The sequence below is a fragment of the Geotrypetes seraphini genome, chromosome 14, assembly GCF_902459505.1.
Source record: "Geotrypetes seraphini chromosome 14, aGeoSer1.1, whole genome shotgun sequence".
Classification (NCBI taxonomy): domain Eukaryota; kingdom Metazoa; phylum Chordata; class Amphibia; order Gymnophiona; family Dermophiidae; genus Geotrypetes; species Geotrypetes seraphini.
This window is the reverse complement of record NC_047097.1, coordinates 30304074-30318122: the sequence shown is the minus strand read 5'-3', so window position 1 is coordinate 30318122 and position 14049 is coordinate 30304074. Positions and strand designations below refer to the sequence as shown.

Below are 14049 nucleotides of genomic sequence, written 5' to 3'. Positions count from 1 at the left end.
AATAAGGATCTCTAAGGTCATCTTCCAATGATTTAACGTGTGCACCTTGGTTCATTTGGAAGTGACGACTTGTCCATTTCCATGCTATAGTCACAGTGCCACGCTGAAAGCTTTATTTACGATCAACTTCTCCAGTTTGTGCCTGTGGCAAAAAAGCTTTATTGAACAGGGTCCTCCAAATTTTTAAACCAATGAAGCAAGAAAGATGTGGAGATAGTGTAGCAATTGGCTGGTTAAGTGTCTGAAATGTTTTTGAGCGACAGTTGAGACATATCCTTAGCTAGAACAGCACAGAAGTAAGAAATCATATTGAGTGGCTGGGCTGGTCTTAACCTGTAGCAGTAAGCAGAACATTTTTTGTTTTTCTTTCATTTACAAGGGATCTTCAAGAAGTTTCTGCACTTTTATTTTATTAAATGCTATTAAATATCTCAAAAGCAAATTACATCACTACCTGTAAGGTGAGCTGGCTTGCCTGACAGGTCACATGACATTCTAGGACACGCCCTCTTACCACTCCTCCCATCCCAACCATTTTCCACAAAACTATGAACGTGCGGAAATGTTTTGAAGAACACTCGTAAATTCATTTGTTTTATTTTTTGTTCAGTCGTTTTCATTTCATTTTAGCAGGTACTGTTTCACATTAGTTCACGCTAACATGAAACGGCATGCATTGACACAAAATCCTGAAAAAAATAGGATCAAGACAATGGTGTGATGCACTATGTTGATGCAGTCATCCTAACATTTGCAGGTTTTAGTGGTATACTGTATGTTCTGAACAGCCTGCAGTCAACTGATTTAACATTCTGCTTTGGCAATTGACACAAGGTTACATACCCAGATATTTTGACTCCTGAGGCAGGTGGTTTTTCTGCCGAAACACGGCTCTGTGTCAAGTTGCCTATTTGTGTTTTATTGTTATTGAAGTCCATTGTTTTGACCCTACTTTTTTTCTGGATTTTGTAATTACTCTTGGGGTCCTCCCCTTCCCTTGCTGGTTCCCTCTTTTGTGCACTAACACAAAACACCATACTTTAACACAGAACAACATGCACTAAGACTAATGTGACCATACGTCCTGTTGTCCCCACGCACGGTTTCAGGATGCCAAAATGTCCCATTTTCAGAAGGAGCAGGACAAGTGAGCTAAAAATGGGCCCCCACCGCCGCACTAACATCATCTTCGTGCAGCAACTGCACAAGCCTTCCCCCCCCCCATGTCAATTCTGACATCGGAGAGGAAGTTCCGTGCCAGCCAATCGCTGCCTGGGGATATGCGTTCTCCTCCAAAGCCAGAGCCTGACACAGCATGTCATGGCAGGCTTGCACCATGAAGGAAGCTACCGTCTCCGCTTTCAGACCAAAAACTACAGCTTCAAACTCTCATTTGGAGACTAAGCCCACTCTATGATTCTGTGCATCCTTTAAAAATTACTCCACTTTCATTAGGAAACTATGTGTGTTTTGTAACTTGCGCTACCGGCGAATCCACCTTAGTTGGCACAAATAACTGCTGAAACTCAGGAGCTACCAGGTGCAATTCCGTCATGGCTCTGGCAACCCTTAAAGGGTCCTCTGGTGCCTCCCAATGCTCTCTCAGCATCATGGTGATCTCTGAATGAGAAAGAAAAATGTGGACTGGGTCTTAGAGCTGCTCATAAGGGAAATTTGAACCATGAAACTCTGTGGCGGTTCCAAATTTAACTCTTTCAGAGATACTATAATAACTTCCATTAAATCCGCTGGTTTAAACAGCCTGTACACTGTCGGGTCTTGTCCCTGGTCCTGAGCTTCCAAAAGACTCTTAGCTTGTAGTGCCCACTTGCGATCCATAATCCTCTAAACCTGAGGATTCACTTTGCGGGAATATAGCTCCATTGTCCCAAGTACGTTACATTGTGTGCCCACAAGAACAGATAGGGAAAATGCTTGTACCTGCTTGTAAACCACTTAGATAACTTTGATAGGCAGTATATAAATACCTACAATAAATAAAGCAAATGATCCTGATCCCTAGTCATCCCAGTCCCTTTCTGACTGGACCTCTGGCTCTTGCAGAGTACCCTTTTGTGATGGACCAGTGCTCTGTAAGGTAAAAATCCCCCTGAACTGCCACCAGCATATCACCAAGCTATGCAGACAACCTTTTATATTTCATATAAGCTTCAAAAATCTAGCTCACAAAATCTGACAAATTCCTGAACTGTATCTGATAAGGACCTCTGCAGGGACACTTCCTGTCTCCTCATGGGTTTCAAGGCATCTGTGCATCTGCATTTTGTCAATGACACCAAGTTGCTATTTGAGGGCTCTAGGAGGGATTTTTGACCCAACATTAAAGCATCTTGCGATTCCAAGACCCCGAAGGGACCAGAGGGGACTAAGCCCAGTGCTACCACTCTTCTCATGTGCCCCAGAAGCATGTGGCACATGGACGCTCCTCAGCCGCCCATCCAACACAAAACTGGCATGATACAGGTTAATCACAACTGGAAAAATCCTTGTTAAACAATTACCAAGATTTGAATGTCCACATGTAATGAAGAAATCAGTCTACATGCTCCACATAGTTGGCTTACCCTTCCTTGTCCTCTTTGTGTTTGTAATTAAGATCCTTGTCTTCTTCACAAGAAATGGAAGCTAAATATCCAATAATATTGTGTTAAATAACATTTTGCTCCAGTACTCATCTACCCCCTAGAAATTTATCTCCCTGCAAGTCCTTGATAGCCTGCAGTATTCCCCTTTTATGTGTTAATATTTATTATATATTTGATACCCCGCTGATTGTTAAAAGTCACAGTGGCTTACAAATTAATCAATCTACATAAAATAAAGAAAAGAATGCCATATTAAAAAAAAGGAAAGTATCAGTAACACTAAGTTCCATTCAAACCCTTAAAAAATCCCCATAAAAATTAAAATGAATAAAATAATTGAATTAACAAACCCGATCTTTAAACAAAGGAAATAATACCAAATGCTTTTTGAAAATTACGACCCCCCACAGCATAGAATTCCCTACCACTTCATATCAGGTCAGAAAAAAAATCTAGATAAGTTCAAGGGAAATTTAAAGCGCTATCTCTTCCATGATGTATATAACTGTTGAAAAGACTTGGAATTAGCCAAGGTCATTTAATAATCTGCACTCCCTTGCTACCCTTCTTGTTCTCTTTACTTTTAAATTGTAGTTCTCCACACTTTCCTATTGTTTCACGTGTGTGACGTATTGTTTAGTTGGTAATTACTTGTTAATTGTTTTCCCCTTTTTTATACAAATTGTAAAACGCTTAGAAAACTTAATTTGCATTTTAGCAAAATTTTAATAAACTTGAAACTTGATTTAAATCTTGAGTATATATGGTATCTCACTAGTTATTCCCATCTCTAGGTCAAAGAATTGGAGAAAGAAAAAAGCAGCCTTAAGTAGACTCATAATAAGCCAATCTAGGTGATGGAAGAACCAACCAATTTGAATCTAACGAGCACAAGGCCCTTGATGATGTATAAAAACTTCAGCATCTAGAATCACTGCTTCTTGGGATAGCTGGCAAATTAACCCCTCCAAATATGATCACATTCCTGCCTTGCTAATTCTCGAGGCTCAAACTTACAATGTGTGATAAGAAAAACTTGACAATTTGTTGTTTAATCTCTTCATTCCCATACAGTATAAAATCTTCCTCTCCCCCCCAATTTTCTCAATTCTTTTTACTTCTAATTCCCTAGCCAATATTTTCACAGCTTTATTTGCATATTCATAAAATTTCAGTTCACTAGCACCCCTTGGAGCCCCTGCCTTAAACAGTAGTCCAATTCAGGGACACATAACATTTAATTTTGTTGAATTGCCTGAGGTGGGAATGTTTGCTTTGATTGAATTTCACTGGCTCAACTGATTCCCATTTCTACTGTACCATCCTTAGGAGCCACCAATTCATGTGACACTGAACTACATCATTTAACTTAGGGTTAACACTTATTTGTGTGCTGATGTTCCTCCTGGTTCTCCCATTCCTAAGCACGGCCACTAAGGGTTCCAATAGATGAACTGGAAGGTGGAAGGGAGTATAGCCAGGGAATTTTTAAAAGATGTGGGGGACTTGGGGTGTCTGCAATTAAAAGTTGCAGACTTTCAGACTAGTCCAGCTTTTAAAAACACTTTAAGCTTTAAATTACAAGCCTGATAAATATCTGGGTTGCCAAGACATTTCTTATCTATATTAAGGTCAATGATAATCTATGTATCCAACTACTTAATCCTAGTGATGTTCTGTTCTTGAAAATACAAAACCAACCCTTGCAAGGCCATTTATTTTGATGAACCTGTTCATGATTTCTAGTCATTCTGTTTTCCTGTTCTTTTTTTTTTTTCCATAGCCCTTTACTCTAAAACATGATGATATCATTCTACTGACCCACTTCTATCCCAAGAACTTTGCTTCAAATAACTCATAAACTATATAATTAATTTCAAGTTCACTGTGTCTTATTTATTTCATTGCAATTTTTTTTCATTTTAATTTATCTTTATATTCTACTGTCCTTCACATAAAGACTCTAAGACAGGGATGTCCAATGTCAGTCCTCGAGGGCCGCAATCCAGTCGGGTTTTCAGGATTTCCCCAATGAATATGCATGAGATCTATCAGCATACAATGAAAGCAGAGCATGCAAATAGACCTCATGTATATTCATTGGGGAAATCCTGAAAATCCGACTGGACTGCGGCCCTCGAGGACCGACATTGGACACCCCTGCTCTAAAGGCTAGATCCACTAAGCAAACCGATCGTGTACCGATCGGTTTGCAACCCCTTTACGATCCCGACTTGATTCACTAACCTGGCCGCACCTGATCCAATCCATACATGCAAATGAGGGAAATGGCATGCAAATCTAGCAAGGCAGCGATTTTTCAGGCACACTGACTGGGCTAGCCAATCTGAAACCAAGCAACTGGTGAGGACCAGTCGCTCACTCCTTTCCTGCTCTCTCCTGCGTTGAAATACCAGCCCTGAAACTCCCTGCTTGCAAATGGATACTAGAAACTCCACTGTGGGGAAAAATGCACCCCGACTCTGCTGCTCTCTGCCGCCCTTCCCGCAGTGCTGCCCTGCTTTAAAACCACAGGCTCGCACTGAGGGGAAGGGCAGCAGAGAGTAGGAGAGTCGGGGCGGGTTTCCTGTTCAGTTCCGTGGTCTGGCAGTTCCCCTCCCCCCTCTGCTTCTAGGTTGCAGCAAGTACCAATAGGCTGTCCCCACGGCTCGCAGCCCGGCATCCCTGGATCTTCGGGATTTCAGCTGGCTAAAAATGTTCTTTTTTGCCCTGCCTGCTCTTCCTTCCTGCAGTGGTGACATGGCGCCATGGAGGTGGAAGATTGCTGGTTGCTCTCCCTGCTCAGTTGCCTGTTTAAAAAAAAGAAAAAAACCCAACAAAAACACTCTACCGGGCCCAGAGGTCTGGCGCATGCGCAGACCATCTATAGATGGTGTGCGCATATACTGGATCGCTGTAGAGCGATCCAGGCAGGAAGATGGGGTGTTCCTCCGATCGCCCCCATCTGTATATTCTACTTTGAAGAATTCATCGGACCTGCCCAGATCAGGCCCAATCGGGCAGGTTTGTGAATCTAGCCCTAAGGGGGGAACTTCATTAAACAAAATTAGAATTTAACACACCTTAATGTGTGTTAAAGGAATTAACACATATTAAATACTAGAAACCCATAGGTATAAAAGTTGCTTTAGAATTTAGCATGCACTAATTCCCTTAACGTAGTTAAAAATGTATTAAACACTAACCCTGCTTGATGAATTACCCCCTCCCCCCTTTAGTGGCTAATGTCCACCAGAGCAATGTCCTAGGAAGGTCAAGGCAGCTCTCATATATTGCTACTATATCAAAGATATTTATCACTTAAGTGGCCCTGGGTTATCACATAAACCCCCCACCTTTTACTAAGCCACAGTAGAGGTTTCTACTGTGGCCTGGAGTGCTAAATACTCCCAACACTGCTCTGACGTTCATAATAACCTCTACTGCAGCTTAGTAAAAGAGGACCAAAAATGTATGCAGTCCTATTTATGCAGTAACTCAGATACCAACACTTAAACAGTCATAAGAACATAAGAAGTTGCCTCCACTGGGTCAGACCAGAGGTCCATCTCGCCCAGCGGTCCGCTCCCGCGGTGGCCCATCAGGTCTGCGACCTGTGAAGTGGTTTCTGACCACTTCTATAACCTACCTCAAGTTCTATCTGTACCCCTCTATCCCCTTATCCTCCAGGAACCTATCCAAACCTTCCTTGAACCCCTGTACCGAGTTCTGGCCTATCACTTCCTCCAGAAGCGCGTTCCATGTGTCCACCACCCTCTGGGTCATACTACTAACATAGCTGGCTTTGTGTTCGCGCCAACTGGAAATTCAGTGGTACTTAGCTGGTTAAGTGCAGCTGAATATCAGTGACTAGCCGCAACTGAGCAATTTAACTGGTCAGTGGATGGCTAAATTGTTTTGAATATCGGGAATATTGTCCCAGTCTTTTAAATCATTACCCACATAGAGTTGAGGTTAACTGCAGACTATAAGAACTGAAATGTTATAAACATAGTAAGACAGCAGATAAAAGACCTGAACAGTCCATCCAGTCAGCCCAATAGTTACACCCATTATAAATTCATGATTAATTTGAGTCTTCTTTTTTCTGTGATATTTCTGAGCCTTAGACTGTAGAAATCTACCTGGTTCTGTCCTTAGGTTCCAGCTACTGAAGTTGCCATCAAAGCTCTGCGGTGCCGCTCTACATCCCGGAGATGAGGAGCCCGATGTCGAGGGACTCACCTCAATAGGGGCGGAGTGCTTCCGCTGGCGCCTCACGGTCGGCAGGACTAGGCTCGCTGCAATCGAGACCGGAGGACGCTCCAGCGGGGAAGGCTTCTTAGCCGGCTTACCTGGGTGTTGCGACGCCGGCGCGGTGTCGCGCGGTGTCGATGAGGTGGGTGCCGATTGTACAGAAGCTGATACCGGTGTCGATGTCGCGGGATCGGACATATCGGTACCGAAAAGTAATCGCTGTTGAATTTCGCGATTTTTCAATGTACGTTTTTTCAACGTGGCACAGAGGGTGCAGGTGGAAGCCTGATGCTCCGGACCCAGGCACTGTAGGCACCAGTTGTGCGGGTCCGTAAGGGAGATAGGCCGTGCACACCGCTGGCACTTCTTGAACCCTGGCTGAGGGGGCATGAAAGGAAAAACGGCTTCCGCCAAATCGAAAGCCGAGGCCTCGATGATGGCAGAAGGCCCCGCTGGGGAAAAACCAATTTGAAGAAAAAATACAAGGTATTTTTTTTTTTTTTTACCAAAATAAAATAAAAGAAAAAAGGCAATAGAGCCAAAGGGGTTTACGCGAGCGGGAAGGCGAAGAGAAAAATTTTCAATGGCCGTTGAAAAACGCGTCTTCTTAGCTCCGCGGAAACTAAGAAACTGGGGACCGCGCGCCTGTGTCGGGCGGGGGGCGCTCGCGCATGCGCGGTGCGGCCTCTAGAACTTTCCAAGTTCTTAGAGTGCAATCACTCTAAAAGTGTCCGTACCGGGGCTCCGTCGGTGCCGTCACCCATCAGTCAAGAATATGCTGCCTGCTTGTCCTGGGATAATAACAGAAGAATGATGGTGAAGACAAGTTCCACAACCGCGTGGAGGAAAATTGAGCAGGAAAAACCTGCACGGAACAAGAGCCATGAAGTGAGAAGAAAACAAAATGGCGATCCATAAGGCCCCACTAAGGCCAAACCGACAACAGTAAATAAAAAATAAATAAACTATAAAAGTTCAGTTGGATGAATAATATTTATTTTTTAATGAGAAAAGAAAAAGAAACTGTCTAAAAAGTCAGAAAACCGCGAGAGCGGGAAGGCAGTGAAAAAATTTTCAACAGCCTTTGAAAATGCGACTTCTTAGCTCTGCGGGTGGGAAGGCACTTGCACATGCGCAGTGCGGGCTATCGAGAACTGTGACTTCACCCATCAATGAGAATATGCTGCCTGCTTGTCCTGGGATAATTCCTTATACACCAGTTAGAATTCTGAGATCAATCCAAGATAATAAGCTGGTTCTTCCTTCAGCCAATAAGGCAAAATGGGAATCAAGAAATAAGGCTTTTTATTTCATTGGTCCTCACTTATGGAATCATTTACCATGTGAATTGAAGTTGGAGGTAAACATGCAAGCATTCAAGACTAGACTAAAAACATTTTATTTTTGTGAGGCATTTGGTAAAGATTCTTCATTATCAGAGATAATTCATATATATTGAGGGGAGAGGATCTTTGCAATGTGAATCCTGTGATTTTAATGGCTGGGTGGCATTCAGGTTTGTTTTGGGTTATGTGGTGTTGTATTTATGTGTGAACGTAATTTATCTCTTGTTTAAATGTCTTTAGGTCTGTCATATTTTAATAGGAGTTATTTTCTATATTTTATAGTTATTGTAAAACACTTGGACCTGTCGTATGAACGAGCAGTATAAGAAGTGTTAATAAAACATAAAACACTGAAATGTTTACAGTGGTTGTGTGACTCATAGAAGTTTGTTCCATTATGATATAATGGAATTGCTTTATAGGTCCTGAGTGACCTAACATAGTAACATAGTAGATGACGGCAGATAAAGACCCGAATGGTCCATCCAGTCTGCCCAACCTGATTCAATTTAATTTTTTTTTTTTTTTCTTCTTAGCTATTTCTGGATTTTATATAGATTTTATATTCATTCACAATATACCTGGATACTGGTACTGGATTTTTGTTTTAGATTTATCTCATGTCTTTCTCAGAAGCAGCTTAAAGTGAGTTACATTCAGATGCAGTATTTTCCTGTCTCTAGGGGGTCTTGCGGTTTAAGAGATCCTTTTACTAAGCTGAGGTAAGCACTAATGCTGTTTACTGCTGCAATAAAATGCCTTATTGTGAGGCATGCTCAGGTGTCCGGTGGTAATTTTTGAATGTGTAAAGCAGGGGTGCCCACTAGTGCTGCCCGATTCACATCGATTCACTGATTCATTTCGGGTGAATCGATTTGAATTGATTCAAAACCCCCCAAAATTGGCCTCCCGATTCACCATCTGACCCTCCCCCCTTGCCTCCTAAAGCAGTATTGGCAGCGCTGCCTCTTGCTGGCTGGCGCTACCGCTCCTGCTTTAGAGGGAAAGGGGGGAGGGTCAGTCGGGAAGTGCTGCAGTGTCCGGCTTCCCCCCTTGCCTCCCGCGCGATCCTGTCTCTGATGTCAGAGGAGGGGCGGGGCTGCGGCAGAAGGACGACAGCTCCTGAGGCCTATGGCAACCTCAAAGGATCGTTAAAGTACCCACAATCCTTTCTGCAGGCTGCTCTCTGCCGCAATTAGATAAAGGAAGGCGTGGGAGGCCAGAGGGGAACATACAGGCCTTCCGGGGGGGGGGGGGGAGAGACGGGACAGTCCTTCGGGGGGGACAGGCCTTCAGGTGGGGGTGTAGGCCTTCCGGTGGGGGGAGAGACAGTCCTTCGGGGGTGGGACAGGCCTTCAGGTGGGGGTGCAGGCCTTCAGGGATAGGGTGCAGGCCTTTGGGGGGGACAGACCTTCGGGGGAGGTGCAGGCCTTAGGGGGGGTGTAGGCCATCAGGGGGGACAGACCTTTGGGGGGGAGGAGCAGGCCTTCGGGGGGGAGTGCAATCCTTCAGGGGTGGGGTATAGGCCTTCAGGGGGGGACAGACCTTCAGGGGAGGGAGTCCTGGTGTAGAAGTACATGGAGGGAGGGAAGGGGGGTTCAAAGATACATGCATATGCCAGACTTTGGGGGGAAGAAATAATGGGTCTAAAAACATAGGAGTGAGAGAGAGATGGTGGATAATGGGATTTAGGGAGGGAAGGAACAGAAAGGGAGAAAAGTTGGACACAAGGGATGGTGTGGAGGAGGACAGACATACTGGATAGGAGGATAGTTGGGAATAGAAAAGGAGAGATGGTGGACCCTGGGGTGGTGGGGAAGGAGGGAGAGATGCTGGATGAAAGGGTAGTTGAGAAAAGGTGAATCTGTGGATGAAGATGAAAAAAGGAAAGATGCCAGACCTCCAGAGGAGGGAAGGGAAATGGAAGGGGAGGACAGAGATGGCAGATGGATGGTTAGCACGGAGAAAGAAGAAAGAAGGAGACCCTGGCAAGCAAGACAACCAGAGCCTGGGACCAACAAGTTTTGAATATTGGCCAGACAACAAAGGTAGAAAAAATAATTTTATTTTCTGTTTTGTGATTACAATATGTCAGATTTGAAAAGTGTATCCTGCCAGAGCTGTTGTTAGACCGCAAATGTGAGCTAGGATTTAACAGAGAGAGGAAAAGTCCTTTTTGTTTCTTTATTTTGTTTACACCACAGCGTCAGTATGGTTAGGAGAAGCCAAAGGGGGTGAAAAGCTATAAAATAAACCCACCAGGATGTTTGAAAAAAAACACCCAATTGGGCAGGAAAATCGAATCGAATTGAAAACCCAATTCAATAGATTGAATCGAATCAAATTTTTTTTTCCTGAATCGGGCAGCACTAGGTGCCCACACTTTTTTGGCTTGCGAGCTACTTTTAAAATGACCAAGTCAAAATGATCTACCAACAATAAAATAAAATAAAAAAACACAAAGCACACTGTACATAGAGAAAATGTTAATTATAATTTATATTTGGGGGTTTTTCCAAAGAGGTCAAGGCAGATGACTTTAAAATATGCAATGTCGCCTCAGTAACAACTATACAAAACCAGACAAATATACCCCCCTCCCTTTTTACTAAACCGCAATAGCGGTTTTTAGTGCAGGGAGCTGCGCTGAATGCCTCATGCTGCTCCCGACGCTCATAGGCTCACTGCACTAAAAAACACTATTGTGGTTTAGTAAAAGGGGGCCATAGTGCAAAATATAGACAGCAGATATAAATTCTCAAAAAGGACACATTTTGATCACTAAATTGAAAATAAAATCATTTTTCCTACCTTTATCTGGTGATTTCATGAGTCTTTGGTTACACTTCCTTCTGACTGTGCATCCAATCTTTCTTTCTTCCTCCTGCATCCTTCCTCTCCCCCAGACCTCATTCCATTCCCCAACCAACATCTCTCTCTGTCCCTTCATGAATCCAACTTTTTCTTCCTCTCTTCCTGCCTGCCACCTGACACACTACATTCCCTCCCCCTACTTTTTCTTCCTCTCTCCCTGCCCGCCTCCCCTTACTTTCTTTCTCTCTCTCTCCCTGCCCCCTTCTTTCTCTTTCCCTGCCCCTCCTTTCTTTCTGTCTTTCTTTCTCTTTCTCTCTCCCTGCCCCTCCTTTCTTTCTTTCTCTCTCTCTGCCCTCCTTTCTTTCTTTCTCACTCCCTGCCCAAGCTCCACTGCCGCCGATTTCTCTCTGCTTCCCCACCCCCGCAAAAGCCAGGTCCGTGCCAGGCCCACAAGCCTTCCCCATGACGTCGATTCTGACATCAGAGAGGAAGTTCCAGGCCAGCCAGGCAGCGATTTGCTGGCCTGGAACTTCCTCTCCGACGTCAGAATTGATATGGGGGGGGGAAGGGGAAGGCTTGTGGGCCCGGCGCTTGCGCCTGGCTTTTGCGGCATCAGGGAAGCAGGGAGAACGCAAAGTCAACGCGAGTCTATTGCAGAGCCCGGGATGGGCTCTGCAATCGACTCGCGTTGCTCTTGCGATCTACTGGTCGATCGCTATCGACCTTTTGGGCATCCCTGACCTATGACATAGCATATGGTAAATGACACACCGTGGGATCCTCTTGTAACACTAGTCCAGGGATTTTCAACCAAGTCTGGGTTTGTCCTAAGGACCCCGCACTAGCCTCACAGAAACAACTATTTTCAGAAAAACTCCCGAACACGCTGTCTTCACAGCAGTATGGGCCTCCTCACAAAGCCTTCTCTCTCTCAGGACCCAGGCATAAAAAACAAAGAAGGCAACCCACTGAAACATGTCAAGTGTGCTTTTTTAAAAAAATTAGTTTACATTTATTAATTTGCAAAATTATAGTGCAAGGAACCTTGAATACAGAAAAATTAAGACACTTAACAACAAAATACTCAAGCCTACACAAAGACCAGAGACACTCTACATTGGAATACTTTCAATATATCAAACTAACAATATATTTAAACCTAACTAGGATCTCATGGGGGGAGGGAGAAAGAACTATATAAAAGAGAAAATTAGGAAACATTTTGAAATGCAAAAAAAACACAAAAAGAAGAAGAAATTCTCTATTTCAGAGTTTAAGGATTTGGAACTTCAACAGCAAAGAGTTTGTGGTTTTTATATCACAAATTTGATTATTGCTGGTTCACAAAGTACATATTCCTTTATTGCTATTATTAAAATTTTTTATACAAGTGCATAAATGTGCTTATTAAAGAAAACATTATAGACTACATCAAAGGGGAAAATAGGATAAAGGAAACATTACTGAATCAGATACAGTACAAATTCTTAATCATCTGATGAATATCTTAGTTTAAGCCATCCTCTTTACATGCATTCCTAGAGGCTTAAAGTTTGTACCTCATTATTTACATTTGTACATGTTTATATATGTATCCCTGGTTTCAGCCTTTTCATTCATTTTAATTTTCATGGACACAATATTGTGTATGTATTTTTTATATCTTAATGTTTTAGGAACCCTGATGCAGACCTCAGTCGAAACACAGCTTTGTTGGATCTTTTGAATAAAGATTTTTCAGAATAGGTGCTCTAGTGGTATTTTTGCATCCAATAGCCATCTCTGCTCTTCTATTGCAAAGAAGAAAAAAAATTAATAACAGTCACGCATCTAGAGCTTAATTATATTCACAGAGCATTATTACTCAACATTATTACTCTGACACATTACAAATCATAAAATACCTGTTGGCAAATCCAGGAAGGCCTGCCATCAAGCTCTGGTATCAAAAGTTAAATTAGTGAAATGCCGCCATTGTGGCCCAAGCTAAAAGGATTTTGAATGTCACTCTGAATTTTTTACTTCCTCTCCTCAGAGTTAATGACTTATTGATCTGTAGCCTCGTGAGAGGCAATTGCACTTTGATTCTACAGTTGATGCCATGCCAAGATCTGAGATGTGATACTTGAATTAACATAAATGAAAGTTTGTCATGCAGAGCAGAAAGTGTTAAGGTCTGCAGAAATGTGAAAGACAGTCCTATAACTTGTTGCCCGCGTTCAAGTGCCAGTTGTGTGTGTGAATGTACAAATTTCTCAATACCTGCACTTTTGCAGGTAAGTACCGGTATACACTTAAATGCATAAGTGGCAGCAAAACAGCTAAGCATTATTCTGTAATGGTATGCATAAGTGGTATAGTATATAAATGCAAAGGGGCATTCCCATAGATGGCGCATGGAAGGGGCACACAATTTTATCACTTAAGTTTACTAAAAGTTTCAAAGTTTATTAAAATTTGATAGACCACTACATAGAATGACTAAGCAGTGTACATTATTAAAAATATATAATAACATAGGTGATCACAATGACAAGGACATACAGTCACTGTCTGGAGAGAAATACAATATTCGATAGGAAAGAGATAGCAAAAATGGAAACACAATGAGGGGAGAAGTTGAATACTCTTGCTGCCTGTACCTACATATTAGGCACCCCAATACCAGGTTGTGTTAGTATTCGTATCATGGAATCTGGGCACCCAGAGGGTGTTACGGAAATAGCTCTCACCATGCGGCACTTGGGTGCCACTACCTACTACTACTATTATTTATTATTTCCAAAGTGCTACCAGACACACGCAGTACTGTACCACAAACATGCAAGAGACGGTCCCTGCTCAAAGAGCTTACAGTCTAAATATGATAGATACACGACAAAAGTGATTTATATAGTACATGCAACTCAGGTAGGAAAACACAAGGACTTAGGGCTAGATTCACTAAGCAAACCGATCATGTACCGATCGGTTTGTGAGCCCTTAGCAACCATATTTCCCTCCTGCAGTATTCACTAACCTGTGTA

The 14049-nt window shown here is 42.9% G+C and overlaps 1 protein-coding gene across 16 annotated transcripts in view; it reads right to left on the bottom strand.

Annotated features, from left to right (window-relative positions):
* Window positions 1-11824: 11824 nt before the first annotated feature.
* WDR93 (WD repeat domain 93) overlaps window positions 11825-14049 on the bottom strand; it is a 384961-nt gene continuing 382736 nt past the window's right edge. For 15 of the 16 annotated variants that reach the window (XM_033921071.1, XM_033921076.1, XM_033921068.1 and 12 more), the window contains one exon: window positions 12763-12813. The gene's annotated coding sequence lies outside the window, so the exon portion shown is untranslated. Of the gene's footprint in view, window positions 12814-14049 lie in introns of all 16 variants that reach the window. The other variant, XM_033921082.1, reaches the window with a different exon arrangement.